Genomic DNA, 16487 nt, shown 5'->3' with positions numbered 1-16487 from the left:
GGCGGGGAGGCTGAGGGAACAGGGTCAGGGTGGGGCCTGAGGGCAGTGGGTCTGAGGGGAGCACCCCCAGAGGGACCTGCCAGGGGGCCAGGTGAGCCCAGCAGTGCTTACCTGGAGCAGCTCCCAGGAAGCATGCAGCAGGCAGGTCCCTCCTAGTCTCTCTGGCCCCTTCCTAGGGTCGGGTCGGGTCGGGGGGAGGGGGCAGGGGCGGCGGGTTCTCTGCCCGGTGACAGCTGCCTGCTGCCGGAGTCTACAAGCCCCGCCCCGCTGCAGCACGCAGGGGACTGAGACCTCCCTGCCTCTCTGTGTGCCGGGGCAGGGGGAGAGCTGCGCTCTGCAGGCTCCTGCTGGCCAGGCGGGGGGCCCCGTGGGCTGGCGCCGCCGCGCCAGGAGCTCTCAGCTGCGCGCTGCCCCAGGGCCCAGGGAGGAAAGGTGAGTGGCGCCGGCGGCGCCGGCTTGCCGCGGTTCCCCCAGCGCGGCTGCCCTGTCCTCGCTTTTGGGTCTTTAAATAGCCGTCCGGGGGGAAATCCCGGACATTTTTAGCTTTTTACAAATTCCCCCCGGACAGCTATTTAAAGACCCAAAAGCCGCACATGTCCGGGGAAACCCGGACATATGGTAACCCTATGCCTAGACCATGTTTCTTAGTGGTAAAGGCAGATCATAGGGTTTCCTGAGTAGGCCATGACCGTCTCTTGCAGTAGCTGGATGTCCTGCACACACCATGCCCATCAGTGCTGTCAGCAGGAGGAGGGCTCATAGGAAACAAGTTTACTTGATTCATGGGACACAGACAATTCAAGGAACAGGCACAAGGCACAGGGCATATAGCACAGAATAATGACTGGCTGGCACCACACCTACCTCCTGCTCTTCCTCAAGAGAACTGTTACAAATACTTGGATTAAGGGAAACATCTTTAACTCTTTACCTTTACATTTTCTCCCATGCTGCCCTTTCTGCATGGCGAAAACTCCCCGAAAAAATATGTGCAGCCAACACCTGATCCTCCTTCGAATCCCTCCTTGAGACTCTGCTCTGTTGTGAAAAAACACTTGACAGTGACTAGCTTGGCAGGGGAGGAGGTATGGCTGTGCCTCTTCCCCTTCCTTCCCTCTCCTTATTTTTACTAACCTCCCCACCCCAATCCTGCCATTCCCCCTCATTCGGCCCTACTGCTACTTAAACAAACAGTAATGTCAAAACAGGAAATTGCATCAGTTATCACCATGTGAATTTGCTTCTATGTTATTGTGACTGGTTGGATCACAGAAACCCTCTTGGGACCTGCCACCCGATGTGCCAAGACTACTTCTACCCCTGCTTTTCCTGCCAGCTCAGGACTCCAGCACCCTGTCTTGCTGAGCCAGACACTCCCGTCTGCTCCAACAAAGACCCAAGGTCTGAATTACTTGCCCCAAAGCTGCAGGTTTACCTGAGTGCAGCTAACAGAAGTGTTCCTGTCTTTAACACTTAGATGCCCAACTCCCAATGGGGTCTAAACCCAAATAAATCTGATTTACCCTGTATAAAGCTTAAATACCTAAAAACGGTATTGGTCCATTACTAGATGGAAATGGTAGAACTGTCAGTAGCAATGCAGAAAAACAGAAGTGTTCACTATATAGTTTTCTTCTGATTTGGGACAGTCAGATGATGTAGTCATATTACATGAGGATAAGGATGATGATGAAGCAGAAACCCAGAAGAATGTTAAATAGCAGCTACTTTTAGACATTTTAAAATCATCAGGTCTTGATAACTTGCAACCAAGAGTTTTAAAAGAAGTGGCCGAGAAGCTCCTTGAATCATTACTATTGGTTTTCAATAACTCTTGGAACACTGGGGAATCTCCAAAAGACTAGAAGAAACCTAATGTTGTGCCAATATTTAAAAAAGGGTAAAGAACATGACCTAGGTCAGTGGTTCTAACACTTTTCTATTGGTGATCCCTTTCATACGTCAAGTCTCTTAGTGTGATCACCCTTACCAATTAAAAACATATTTTTTTCATATTCAGCACTATTATAAATCTTGGAGGCAAAGCAGGGTTTGGGGGTGGAGGCTAAGAGCTCACAACCCTCCATGTAATAACCTTGCAACCCCTTGAGGGGTCATGCCCCCCAGTTTGAGAACCCCTGAGGGTAATTATAGGTCTGTGAAACTGACATTGGTTCCAGGCAAAATAATAGAACTTCTGATATGGGACTCAATTAATAGAGAATAAAATGAGTATACTATCATTAATGCCAAACAGTGTGGGTTTATGGAAAATGGATCCTGTCAAATTAACTTGATGTCTCTTTTTGGTGAGATTACAAATGTTGTTGATAAATAATGTTCATCTTGGTTATGGATTTAAAAGTGGCTACCTGAGAAGTGTAGCCTTTGATAAGTTTAGGGTGCAAATTGCACAGGTCACTAATAACAGGTTCCTTACTCAGGGAGCTACCTAGGATTATTATCAAGTGAGATTGGTGAATCACACAAATAGGAACAGGAAGACTTTGTTTAAATGTATTTAAAATCCAAATAAATCCAAGCATAAGCATAATTATATTAAAACAGATGCCTACATATACCAAAACACCCCCAACGCTCACATACTCGCAATCTTATGGAGACCGTTAGAGATAAAAATGAAGAGAACAGTATGTGGAGAGCACCAGAACTGGGCAGTGACAATCTGGTTTCCACCATCCCATCATCACAGTGTCCGAACTAGGCGTTGGTCTGACCAACTTTTTATAAAAGTGATGAGGTAGGAGAGGTAATATCTTTATCTGCAAACATCTTTTTATACCCTTTTCCTTATGTCCCCCACACATCTGGGACCATTTTTTATTTAGGTTTCAGCCCGCTGCCCATATCTGTCATTCTGGGGCCCATAATTTAGGTTCCGCTTATTAGCATTAGCTCTTTTTGTGTCATTCTTTTTCCAATGGTTTCAATATAAATGTGGTTTCTCCATGTTACAAATCCCCACAAATCCCTAGAAATCATCTCCAGCTTCTGTGGTGTCCTTGTGTATCCCAAGCTACAAATTGCAAACTATTGTTAAATCCTATAACATTTGGTTAAGTGGTCATGCTAACGCCTTTGCTACATAGGCTATTATAACTACTAACAGGCCCACCAGGCCTCAGCTTCTTGTCAAGCCCACCTTAGTTGTTACACAGATTCTTATGTAAACCTGCTTGCATGTCTTGCATTACAGCTCTAATAGTTTATATATGACTATCTTCAAACATTTGAATATGCCTTAGTACGCGATATATAATCTAATCTTGCACACTCAGATCAGGTTGGGATTACAGGTCAACACAGGTCTCAGAATGTAACTGTAAACAGATATTTATCATCGAGTGTGTGTGTCATTCTAGCGGGGCCCCACAGGGATCAGTTCTTGGCCTTATGTTATTTAACCTTTTTTTATCAATGACCTGGAAGAAAACATAAAGTCATCACTGATAGAGTTAGCAGATGACAAAAGACTGGGTGAGTAGTAAACAATGATAAAGAATTATCTGGATCATTTGGTAAGCTGGACGCAAGAAAATAATATGTGTTTTCATGTGGCCAAATGTGAAGTTATACATCTAGGAACAAAGAATGTAGACCCTGCTTATAGGATGGGGGAACCTTATTCTGGGAAGCAGTGACCCTGAGAAAGTTTTGTGGCTCATGGTGGATAATCAGCTGAACATGATCTCCCAGTGCGATGCTGTGGCCAAAAGAATTAATGCAATCCTTGGATTTATAAAGAGGGGAATATTGCACATATATTCCAGAACAGCCTTTGGAGCTGATCCTGCTGAAATGTATCTTGAAAGGGCTTTCAGTTCATCACCTAAATCACTCGCATCAATATTGTGCATGTCATCATGTGTCTACACTGTCTCTAGTGCCCTGCATTGCTGGTGTAGGTCTTCTTCAGGTATAGTGAGGAGTTTTGGAATATCATGCAACATCCCAAATATACTGCTGTGTTCCTTGAGCTGCATTAAATGTTCTTCAACTGACTGTATTGCACAGTCTAGCACCTGGTTAAAGAATTCAACTTTGAATTGTTGTTTGGAGTCTCTTATGGGATTATCCCCAAAGTGAGCCCCTCGGGTCGGGCTTTCCACAGTCTGCCTCCTGGGGCTGTGTAGTTCTAATCCTCTCTGGCCTGTAATTTCACCTGTTTAGATCAGGGTTTCACGGCCCTCCTTCTAGGGGCTGTGCTCTAGCTGAGTTCTTTTGCTCTCTGGGCTCCCAGCAGCTGAGCGCCTCCTTGACTGAGCTGGGAGCTTCCTGTTGATTCACCGGCCCAGTCTACTAGCAATCAGACAGTGCCCCTATATCACTGGGGCTGGATCCAGGCAAGCAAGGGAAATGAGGGATGTCTTGTGTGCCCACATCCTGGCAACGCAGGGATGAGGAGCATGCAATGCAATGACGGGACATGTGTTGGGGGAATGTGATGCAGTAAGGTTTCATATTGTTGCACTAAATCTGCCAGAAGTCTGGCCCCCTGCTCTCCTGCCCCCAACAGAATGTGTTGCCCATCTTGCACATAGCTGTACAGGTGATGCGGATTGTATGCAGGTGGTGTTCACAGGATACACCTGTCCATTCCAGCTCATACAGCTGTTCACTGACCACCCAACTGCAGAGTTTCCAGGGCCTGTTCTGGCTGCAGGACGTGGTACCCTGCAGAACAGTGCAGTCCTGGACCGGGAGTTTGTACTTGTGGACCTGGTGCTGTAGTGGGCTGTGCACTTGTACTAGAGGTGAAGGTTGCACCCAATGGCCACCAGGTCAATCAGCTCCTCCATCAGCAACTGGTCCTGGTCCCTATTCCTCTGGTCATGCTTGAGGAAGTGAGCCAGTATTCTTTCCTCCTGCTGTGCGTCCCATTCCTCCTTCACCTTCTGGTACTCCAGGGGTCATCAGTGCTGCAGAGCCTGTTGGGGAACATCTCATCCTTGTCCCTCTTCCTTGCCGACTTAGAGTCGTGTCCCAAAGAAACCAAGGGGGAGGGTCAGTCCAGCAGAGGTGGGAGCACCAGCCAAGAGGATGAAAGAGCATAGAATCCCCCCTTTTACATTATGCATCATGGCAATGTCACAGGTTAGTTCTGTTATCACCTTGGGTTGCTCTGATTCCATCTTGATTCACTGACCTGCTTAGAGGCTCCTGCTAGCCACGTTGCCAGGCCACAGACACACTATGGTAAGAATTACAGATTAAAATCATTTAAAAAATGTTGGGGCTAGCTGTGACATTGAGGAGTGTATGCTGATCTGTCTGGGCTCAAAAAAGAATTAGGTACGTTCACGGAGGATAGATCCATCAATGGCAAGCAAGAGATCCCAAGTTGCTTATCATGGGCTAGCGCTAAGGGACATATAGAGCTTGCTAATCATAGAAGCGTCTATTACCTTTTGAAACTTAAGATTGTGACTCATTTGTGCATGTATGTTCACCTGCTTTAGCCTTGTAAATAACTCTCATTTTTTTCCTTAGTTAATAAACCTTTAGCTAGTTTATTGTAGGCTTGGCTACAAGTGTTGTCTTTGTTTTGAAATCTGAGGCGCAACTCATCTGGGGTAAGAGACTGCTCCTTTGGGACAGAGAGTAACCTGAATATTGTTGTGATTTTTGGTGTAAGGGACCATCTCTCACAATGGCAGGCTTGCCTGGGTGTCAAGATAAATCAGAGTTCCCCAGGGGATTGTTTGTGACTCCATGTTAAGACTGTTACAGGGCCTGAGGAGTTCATACTTGATACTTGGTTGGTGAAATCTAAGTATAGAACTCACAACCAGTTTGGGGTTTGTATCATGCTTCTTATCAGTCTGCCCTGAGGTTGTTGCTCACACTCCAGACAGGCGGACAAAAGGAACAGGGAGAGTTAGGCTGGAAGTAACCTAGCCACATGGGCAGAGCAGTGCACAGGGTTTAATGCAGTCTCATTTGTTCAATGTGATGTGCATTCAGCTTCACATATTATGAATGAAACAAGAAGGGAATCCTACTGGGGCCTGGGACCAGTATTGGTTTTAACATAATTTTAAACTGGGAAACCTTGCAGAATATCAGTCTGTTAGAGATCCCAGAGTGGAAGACAAGGCTACATTTCCAGGCTGGTAGAGGAATTCCATCTATCCAGGAATACATCCAACCAAAAGTAGCAACCCGAGGCGAAGCTAATCCCATTCTACTGCATGCAATATCCTCCATAGCAATAATTGTATTGGTCACAACACTGTTACACTACCCTTTCCCCCATTGTAATAATAAAGATGATGGGCAGATCTGATTCTTATCGAGCTGTGGATACGATCGCTGGCTCTGCGCTGCCATCCTTAGGTCCATCCCCAAACCAGGTCCATGGAATATGGATCCTGGACACTCACTAACCCAGAGATTCCCAGACTTTTTCTGTCATACTCCACCCTCCTTCAGAGACCCCTGACCCCCAAGCGCCTCCCTCCCTCCAACCAGAAACAGCAACTTCTTGGATGCCTGGAGTCCTGGATCCCACATTGGCCAGAACACCTTAATGCTCCCAGCCCACAAGCATCCCCCATCTGGGACATGCCCCAGGTAGGCAGCCCTAGTAGGACAAAAACAGCCCGTCTGCTCCCCTTCCTGTGGCGTTACCCATGGAACTCCCTCCCCAAAACCACCCACAGCCCACAGACTCCTCCAGACCTGGTGTGACCCCAGCACACACACCCAACAGCCTGTGCAGGCAGGGAGGAACCAACTACTAAGGGGTGCACATCCACCAGCCCCCAGAGAGGCAAGTGAACTGGAATGGGTCCCTAAACCTCACACAGGGAGTAGCCACATCCCACTGCTCCTGGTCCCTCCCTCCTCATCGATCCTCCAGCCCAACAGCAGTGTAAGGGGCTGGGGTGTAGGTGGTCTGGCCTAGAGTCAGGTTCAATAAGCAAGAATAGTGGTCAGAGTCAGGGTGTGATCCAGGACCGCAGATCAGAGGTAGTACCAGGCTAGAGTCAGGAGACAAGAGACAGGGTCAGAGTCAGGCTTGGGATCAGAAAGCGAGGTGAGGTGTGGAGTCACTGCAGGCCCAATGTCTGTGCAGATACCCAGACAACTTCCTGGGGCTCCTTCCATGGTTAAATAAGGCACTTGGCTAATCAGAGGACCTTGGGGTACTGTCATTCTGGATCCATTGGGCGGTACTTTCTGCGGCACCTACTGTCCACAGTGCTCCCTGGCTGTGGCTCCACAGGGCTTCCCAGTTGCACTGTGGGAACATCAGCTGTCCCCAGCTCTGCAGACCCAGATTCTAGACAATGAATTCTTACATCACCCCCCTCTTCAGGGCACCCTTCCTCTGGATGGGACCTGGGCCTGGTATATCTGTATGGTCTTGATTAAACCTTTTTACTGGGTCAGGCGCATGGACATGGACATGGGCAGCAGGTCCCCAGGAACATTTTTCAGCACCGTAGCCCTCCCAATCAGTTAGATAGTACAGTCTCCCCCTCTGCAGTTTAGAGCTGAGGATAGCATGGACTATGTATTCCCCATGCCCTTGGACCTGGACCTGCAGGGGCGGCTGTTGAGACCGATTGGCAAAGGGGTCCTCTGTGTAAGTCTTCAGGAGGGATACATGGAAAACGGGATGTAAGTTAAGTGACTGAGGGAGCTGCAATTTGAAGGTGATGGGGTTGATTTGCTGACAAGGAACTGGGGGGTCTAGCTTGCAGTATGGCTTGTTCATATGGAGGTGTTTTGCTGCAAGCCAGTCCTTTCCACCCACCCTGAGAGCTGGGCCTTCCTGGTGTCAATGATCTGCGTACGGCTTGTAGTCCCTTTTCACATTTAGGAGATGGTCCTTAAGCTCCTCCTGGATATGGGGAATTTGTTGGATCCAGTCACCAACTGCTGGGTTTGAGGAGGCTGCTGTCAAGGCCAGGTGGAAGCTAGGGTGGAACCCATAATTTGCAAAGAACGGACTCTCCCCCACATAGGCGTATTCAGCTTGTTGTATGAGAACTTAGTATAAGGAAGGAGGCAGAACCAGTTATCTTGATGGTAGTTAACAAAGCATTTTAGGTATTGCTCTAATAGTTGGTTCACCGTCTCTGTCTGCCCATCTGTCTGGGGAGGATGTGACATTACGCTCCATATTCTTCATAGAAATAGGCTATGTTATGAATATGGCATAACTAAGATGTATTTTATGCAAGGTGGGTCATGTGAGGTATCATTGGAAAGGTTATGATTTACTGAATATGATTATCCTATTCATATACATGTATCATTTCTGTATCTGAAATTAGAAATATTGACTATGTAAGAATTACAACTGTGTTTACACCTAGGAAAGGCCCACCAGACAGTATGCAATGAGCCTGGATGGGCCATTAGGAAAGACAATGGGTCTTTGAAGATGCTGAACTCCCGTCTTCCTGGAGTTCCTTCCTGTCGACATTGCAAATAAACCTTGTCTCATGGTTGCTTTGGCACTGCAGGGTCATGTGATCATGTCACCTGGTACTGGATACCATCTTGAACTGCTGGTTCTTTGCCACTGCAGGGGGTGGGGACCAAACAGGGAAACAAAGGATTCCCACTATATGTAAATCCTATTTAATGCTGGGGAGTGAGTTAATCAAGGTTGCAGGTTCTTCACAGATTCCCCGCCCAGGATGACTGCTGGAAACACCTAAGACTCATCTGGGGAAGAAGGACTGGGACCCAGGCTAAGAAAGGGCCTGTGAAGAGAAATACCTGGAACTTTAATCTGCAAGCAAAAGCGGTTTGTCTTCAAGAAACTCTGCAACCTGCCTAAAAGAACATTTTAAACAACAATTAGGGTGAGAACTTAGTATTTGTGACCAGTTTCTTTAGTGCATTAAGCTTAGTTTGCGTGTTTGTTTATTTTGCTCAGTAATTTGCTTTGATCTGTTTGCTATCCCTTATAATCACTTAAAATCTGCCTTTGTAGATAATAAACTTGTATTTGTTTTCTACAAACCAGTTTGTGCAATTCGTAACTGGGGAGGAGGGGCAAAAAGCTGTGTATATCTGCCTCCACATTGAGGGAGGGAGCAATTTTCATGAGTTTACGCTGTATAGATTTCTCTATAGCACAAGACAATATAATTTAGGGTTTACACTTCAGAGGGTGTGTGCACTTGAGTGCTGGGCAATCCCTGAGCTGAGTCTTGCCACATAGAGCTGATCTCAGTGTCTCAGTGTTTGCAGCTGGGTGTGGCCCTACCTATGTGTGTGCTAGAGGAGGCTTTAGGGCCGGGCACAGCAGGACAGGGTGAGGGAGCCCAGGCTGGTGGAACGGGTGGGCCCAGTGGGACCCCAGTACATCAGTTGGCATCCCGGATGGGGGGGCAACCCATCACAGAGGAGACACAGAGGAGTTGAAAGCATGAACATCAATTAGCCAGCACACTTCATGCAAAAAGTTTGAGACAAGCTCTGGGCCTCGGTCCAATGTGATACAGCCAGGAAGTCCATCAATATGGATCACATAAACCACTAGGAGTCGAGCTGTTGTTTCAGCAGAGGACAGGCTGTTACAGGGGATGAAGTAGACCAACTGACCAAAATGACGCACAATAATCAAGACCACTGTGTGGTTATCAGAGTCAGGGACTTTCACTATGAAAGTCCAAGGTGAGGATGGTCCAGGATCTAGGTGGAGTCTCCAGGGGTACTATGGCACTAAAGGGCTTAGTACAGGCCAGATTGGTGTGCACACACAGGTCATAAGAGTCAATGTAGTCCTGGACTTCAGCTTACATATGGAGCCACCAGAAGAAACGGGAAGCTGTGTGGAAAGTCTTAAGGCAGCCAAAGCGGCCTGCCAATGACTTGTCAGAGCAGAGATGGAGCACTTCTAGCCAGGTGCGTCCTAGTGGAATGTATATGCAGCCGTCCATGTAAGTGATCCCATCCTGCATGGAAGGCTTATACTGCTCCAGTCAGGTGATGCTGAGAATTAGGGGGAAGTGGGGATAATTGATCATTTTCAGTTGTAGCACTTCCCAATGGCCCTGAATTGCGGTCTCTAGCAGTACTGTTCTTGCATCACTGGCCCTGAAGACAGGAGGGACCCATCTGTCGTTTCTACGAGAAATGATGAAGGCTTTAAACATAAGAGGATTTGTAGCGCTTGAGCAGCTTTAGCATCTGTGAAGTTATCAATAGCCTTGGAATTGATCAGAGCCCACTGGGAGGTGATCGGCTTGGCCCCATCCGTGGCATGTAACTATTTGTACTTGGAAGTGGGGGGAGGAATTGCATGTCCCGGATAGAGTTTTTCTTGAGGGCCGGGGGGGATGGTTCCAGAGCACAGTGACCTGGTGGGGCCCAGGCCAGCCCCCACATGCTGCCTAGGCTCACTTATTTCCTGATTCCTTGTGGGTTGAGATTCAAAATGGGCCAGAGGAGAGGGCATGTCCGGGTGCCGCACAATAAAAACATATGTTATTCTGCCAATACCATCTCTTTTCTGCTAGGGTCAAACATCAGTGGCCCAGATCAACTTGCATCATGGCTGGGCCCTGGAGTTTTCAGTGTAGCGTGTGGGAAAGCGGTGGCAAGGTGCCCCTCCTCCCCTCCTTTCATTCACGCAGCCTGTTGTTGATGCGGGGAGTGGGTTGTGGTCTCAGTGTGGGCTAGCTCATCCTTTACTTCCTTACTAAGTCCACAATGAAAATGATGCAGTTGGGCTGCCTCATTCCACTCAAAATCAGCTGTGAGTTGCTGGAACTTCTCAATGTGTGAGGCAGCTGCTCCTTGCCCTTGCTGGACCCTTCATAGTGCAGCTTCCGCTGAGCGATTGTGATGAGAGTTGTCAAAAGGGACCATCATGATCACCTAGTCTGACCTACTGCACATTGCAGGCCCCAGGGCCTCACCCCCGCACACGCCTGTAATAGACCCATAACCTCTGGCTGAGTTCCTCAAGCACTCCAATGATGATTTAAAGACTTCAAGTTATAGAGAATCCACCATTTATACTAGTTTAAACCAGCAAGTGACCTGTGCCACTGCTACAGAGGAAGGCTTTTCTGCTCCAGAAGTTGGAAGGCCCAATCCAGCATATTTCCATCAAGTAAACTGATCACTCATCGCATCCTGGCCTGGATGATGGGATGCATTTGAGGGTGGAGCAGGAATAGGAGGTGGCATCAGTTCAGGAACCCCATGAACTTCTTGTGGTTCCCATCAAAATGTTCGGGCAGTGGTACTGCAGCGCCCTGTTCAGAGGGCAGCCTCCCAACCCAAGCCTCGAGCACGGAATTCTCTTCCTGGGACGCTGGTAGCTGCTCACAGAGTGTCTGATCTTCTTCTAGGAGCTGCACCACTTGGGGCTGCAGCAGATGGTTCTTGGTTTGGAGTTGTGTGACCCAGTCCTGTAGATTCAGTACCACATGGGGTGCACTGGGTAATGGCACACCCGCCTCTTCCATATCACTGTTAAGGGGCTCCTGCAGAGTGTGGTGTAAGAGCTCTGGGAAAACTGTAAGGGACTGGGGCAGAGGCGCTCTGGCAATAAGCAAGAGTCAGGGCCAAAGTCAGGACAGGCTCGGAGATTGGAGATCAGAGGTAGTACCAGGCTGGAATTAGGAGACAAGAGGCAAGAGTCAGAGACAAGAGATCAGGAAGCAAGGTGAGGTCTGGAGTCGCAGCAGGCCCACAGTCTGTGCGGTTGCCCAGACAACTTCCTGCGGCACACTATAAGGTTAAATAGGGTGCTTGGCCAATCATAGGGCCTCAGGGTACTGTCACTCTGGGTCGCTTGGGCGGTAATTCCTGCGGCACCTACTCTCCACAGTGCTCCCTGGCTGTGGTACTGCAGGGCCTCTCCATGGCACTGTGGGAACATCAACTGGCCCAGGCTCTGACGACCTGGCTTCTAGTCCAAGGACCCTTACGAGCTGGAGCAGGACACCCAGACAGTGACTGGAGCTCTCACCAACCAGTCAGGTCCTTGAGGCTGCCTGTTAACTGTGCTGGCCCGCCCACCCTACGGGGGTGAGCTCCACAGTTTGAAAACCAATATGCTCTGGCCCATCCATCCTGTTAGCTGTCGGGGTCAGCATCTCCTAGCCTGCTCAGCAGAGTTGGACTAAGCTGTTCAGAACCTAGAGCAGGCCATGTGGAAAATGATGGGTTAAATGCCAATCTAGGGTCTCTAAACCATTAGGTAACTTCTGGTGCATAAAGGGTGAGTGGGAAGTGAGTGAGTAGAAGGGCAGGAAAATACAGGCTGTGGGAATTGTGAGAGTGGCATTGGAGGACTATCTCAACATGAGGTCAGGGTGGGCGGGTAAGGTCAAAGCTTAATGCAAACTATGCCCCACGCCCCCAGCCATCCACACCATCACAGACTCAATGTGCTTCTAGACACATGTTTAAGAGTTTTGAGTGTGGATGGAGTGGGAGCAGAGAAGGGAACAACATATGGGAAGCCTGCAGTATAGACATCGCTTTAGGCCTTGCAATGGCCAATCATTCTCCCTTATCTAAATCTCGTTATCACAAATGAGCGAAGATTGGGACGCTTTTTTTAAAAAATATGCACCTTGGGACAAATCTCTCTGGATCTGTGTGTTTGCATGTGCTTTCCTGTATGCAGCAAAGCGTCTGTTTCATAAGTTTCCATGAAGAGTGAGAAATGTATTAACTTTTGCAAGAGCCGCGCATGTCAGGGGAGAGCTGGTGAAATACTTTTCTAACGAAAAAAATTCATCAAAATTGCTGGTTTCAAGAAAGCACATCTGGAAGACATTTCCCTTTTGTGACAAAATTTCAAATACAAAAATATTGGTGGTGTTTTTTTAAATTCTTGTTTTCAAATGTTTGATTTTCTTTTAATTTCAGACTTTTTTCTCTCTCTCTTTCTACTGTTTGTTGACCAAAGTTTGTCCCATGTGGCCAGAAGGTTTTCCATGCTTGGTGAGTGTGCCCACACACACTGGGAGAACGTGTGACTGGCTCAGCTGACCTGCATGTCACACAGGGTGATTGTTGCTCTGGCGGTGATGAACATTGGTGCTAGGCTGACACTTAGTACAAGACTGACTGTCTGCTTCTGGCGTTCCCTATAGGGCTGCTGAGCTGCACCTGCCTCCCCTCCCCACACATCTGTGGGCAGAGGGAAATGATTTGGGGCTGGTGATTGTCTCACTGACCACTGCAATTTGCAGCTGCTTGGCTGGGATTTCCATTACACAGGGGTCTTGTGCAGGCCTTGTACATTGTGGAGCGGGGCACTTGCTAGCAGGGTTCCCTGCAGGGTGGCTGGGCTGCACTCCCCTTCCCCAACTCTGCTCATTATCCATCTGCTCCTCCTCTTTCTTCTCTTCCACCCTCACCCCCACCTCCCTCCCTTTCACACACCACAGGGGTTAAGTTGGTGACATTACTTTGCAGGTTTGGGGGGTTTTGCCTCTGTGTGTCTAGCAGCCAGGGTTCGTACACACTTCCTGTCCCTGCCACTGGTGCATTGGACAATAAACACAAAGGCCATGGTTCCATCTCCTCTGCTGATCTATTTCAATGTTCCATGAGCTTCAAACTGAAAATATCCAAACTTTTCCTTTCTATGGTTTTCAGTTCAAAACTGTCTGAATTTTACATTTTATGGGAAATTTCAAAAATGCTGTGTTAGAATAAAAATGCTTTTGAAATTTTCCATTTCAGGAGACAGGGAAACTGAGGCACGGAAAGGTGAAATTAAATTCACACAGGGACTAGGTGACAGAGCCTGGACTACAAAGCAGGTTTCCTGTCTACCAGCCTGGTGCTCTGTCCACTGCACCATATCTCATGGTGATAGAGGCCGAGGGTATGTCTACAGTACGAAATTAGGTCAAATTTATAGAAGTCGATTTTTTAGAAATCTATTTTATACAGTCGATTGTGTATCCTCCCACTTAAGACTATTAGGACCATTAACTCGGCGGAGTGTGTCCACAGTACTGAGGCTAGCGTCGACTTCCAGAGCATTGCACTGTGGGTAGCTATCCCACAGTTCCTGCAGTCTCCGCCGCCCATTGGAATTCTGGGTTGAGCTTCCAATGCCTAATGGAGCAAAAACATTGTCGCTGGTGGTTCTGGGTAAATGTCGTCAGCCCCCCCCCCCACCTCCGTGAAAGCAACGGCAATAAATCGTTTCTTGCCTTTTTTCCTGGGTTACACGTTCAGACGACATACCACGGCAAGCACGGAGCCCGCTCAGCTCACCGTCACCGTATGTCTCCTGGGTGCTGGCAGACGTGGTACTGCATTGCTACACAGCAGCAGCTCATTGCCTTTTGGCAGCAGACGGTGCATTACGATTGGTAGCCATCGTCGTCATCTCCTGGGTGCTCTTTTAGCTGACCTCGGTGAGGTCGGTTGGGGGCACCTGGACATAAATGGGAGTTGACGATGGCCAGCAGTCATACTGCACCATCTTCTGGCAAGCAGCCAGGAGACGATGAGGGCTAGCAGTCGTACTGCACCATCTGCTGCCAGCCTAAGATGTATAAGAGAGATGGAGTGGATCAAAACAATACAGAGACCAGATTTGTTTTGTATTCATTTGCTCCCCCCTCCCTCCCTCTCTCTGTGAATAGTGAAGGAAAGGATAGCTTAGTGGTTTGAGCATTGGCCTGCTAAACCCAGGGTTGTAAGTTCAATCCTTGAGGGGGCTGTTCTGTGTGCCAACCCTGTAAGCCATGTCATCAGTTTCCCCTCCCTCTGTCAGAGCAACAGCAGACAATCATTTTGTGCCTTTTTTTAAGGGAGAAAGGCCATAGCACGGCAAGCATGGAGCCTGCTCAAATCAACGCCGCAATTATGAGCGCTGTAAACACCATGCGCATTATCCTGCAGTATATGCAGAACCAGAACCTGCAAAAGCAGGCGAGGAGGCGACGGCAGCGCGGTGACGATAGTGATGAGGACATGGACACAGACTTCTCTCAAAGTACGGGCCCCAGCAATGTGGACATCATGGTGTTAATGGGCCAGGTTCATGAAGTGGAACACCGATTCTGGGCCCGGGAAACAAGCACAGACTGGTGGGACCGCATAGTGTTGCATGTCTGGGACGATTCCCAGTGGCTGTGAAACTTTTGCATGCGTAAGGGCACTTTCATGGAACTTTGTGACTTGCTTTCCCCTGCCCTGAAGCACAAGAATACCAAGAAGAGAGCAGCCCTCATAGTTGAGAAGCGAGTGGCGATAGCCCAGTGGAAGCTTGCAACACCAGACAGCTACCGATCAGTCGGGAATCAATTTGGAGTGGGCAAATCTACTGTGGGGGTTGCTGAGATCTAAGTAGCCAACACAATCAAAGAGCTGCTGATATCAAGGGTAGTGACTCTGGGAATTGTGCAGGTCATAGTGGATAGTTTTGCTGCAATGGGATTCCCTAACTGTGGTGGGGCGATAGATGCAACCCATATCCCTATCTTGGCACCGGAGCACCAAGCCAGTGAGTACATAAACCGAAAGGTGGATCACAAGGGACGTTTCACCAACATCAACGTGGGATGGCCGGGAAAACATCACTACGTTGATGTTGGTGAAACGTCTTCAGGAACTCTGGTCTGTTTCAAAAGCTACAGCAAGGGACTTTCTTCCCAGACCAGAAAATAACCGTTGGGGATGTTGAAATGCTTATCGTTATCTTTGGGGACCTAGCCTACCCCTTAATGCCATGGCTCATGAAGCCATACACAGGCATCCTGGACATTAGTCAGAAGCTGTTCAACTATAGGCTAAGCAAGTGCAGAATGGTGGTAAAATGTGCATTTGGACGTTTAAAAGTGCGCTGGTGCAGTTTACTGACTTGGATAGACCTCAGCGAAACCAATATTCCCATTGTTATTACCGCTTGCTGTGCGCTCCACAATATCTGTGAGAGTAAGGGGGAGACGTTTATGGCGGGGTGGGAGGTTGAGGCAAATCGCCTGGCCGCTGATTACACGCAGCCAGACACCAGGGTGGTTAGCAGAATACAGGAGGGCACGGTGCGCATCAGAGAAGCTTTGAAAACCAGTTTCATGACTGGCCAGGCTACGGTGTTAAAGTTCTGTTTGTTTCTCCTTGATGACCCCACCCCCCCTTTGGTTCACTCTACTTCCCTGTAAGCTAACCACCCTCCCCTTCCCCCTTCAATTACCACTTGCAGAGGCAATAAAGTAATTGTTGCTTCACATTCATGCATTCTTTATTAATTCATCACACAAATAGGGGGATAATTGCCAAGGTAGCCCAGAAGGGGTGGGGTAGGAGGGAAGGACAAGGCCACACTGCACTTTAAAACTTATTGAATGCCAGCTTTCTGTTGCTTGGGCAGTCCTCTGGGGTGGAGAGGTTGGGTGCCCGGAGGCCTCCCCCTCCCCCCCACCGTGTTCTTGGGCGTCTGAGTGAGGAAGCTATGGAACTTGGGGAGGAGGGTGGTTGGTTACACAGGGGCTGTAGCGGTGGTCTGTACTCAA

General features: G+C 48.5%; 1 protein-coding gene across 1 annotated transcript in view; it reads right to left on the bottom strand.

Moving 5' to 3' along the window:
* LOC112114023 (scavenger receptor cysteine-rich type 1 protein M130-like) overlaps positions 1-16487 on the bottom strand; it is a gene marked incomplete at its 5' end in the record, with an annotated part of 208992 nt that overhangs the window by 125551 nt on the left and 66954 nt on the right. The window lies entirely within an intron of this gene.

The sequence above is a fragment of the Terrapene carolina genome, unplaced genomic scaffold (genome assembly GCF_002925995.2).
Source record: "Terrapene carolina triunguis isolate 2854851 unplaced genomic scaffold, T_m_triunguis-2.0 Scaffold347, whole genome shotgun sequence".
NCBI classification, from domain to species: Eukaryota; Metazoa; Chordata; order Testudines; family Emydidae; genus Terrapene; species Terrapene triunguis.
Note: the sequence above shows the minus strand (reverse complement) of the source record. Positions and strands in the feature narration are given on the sequence as shown.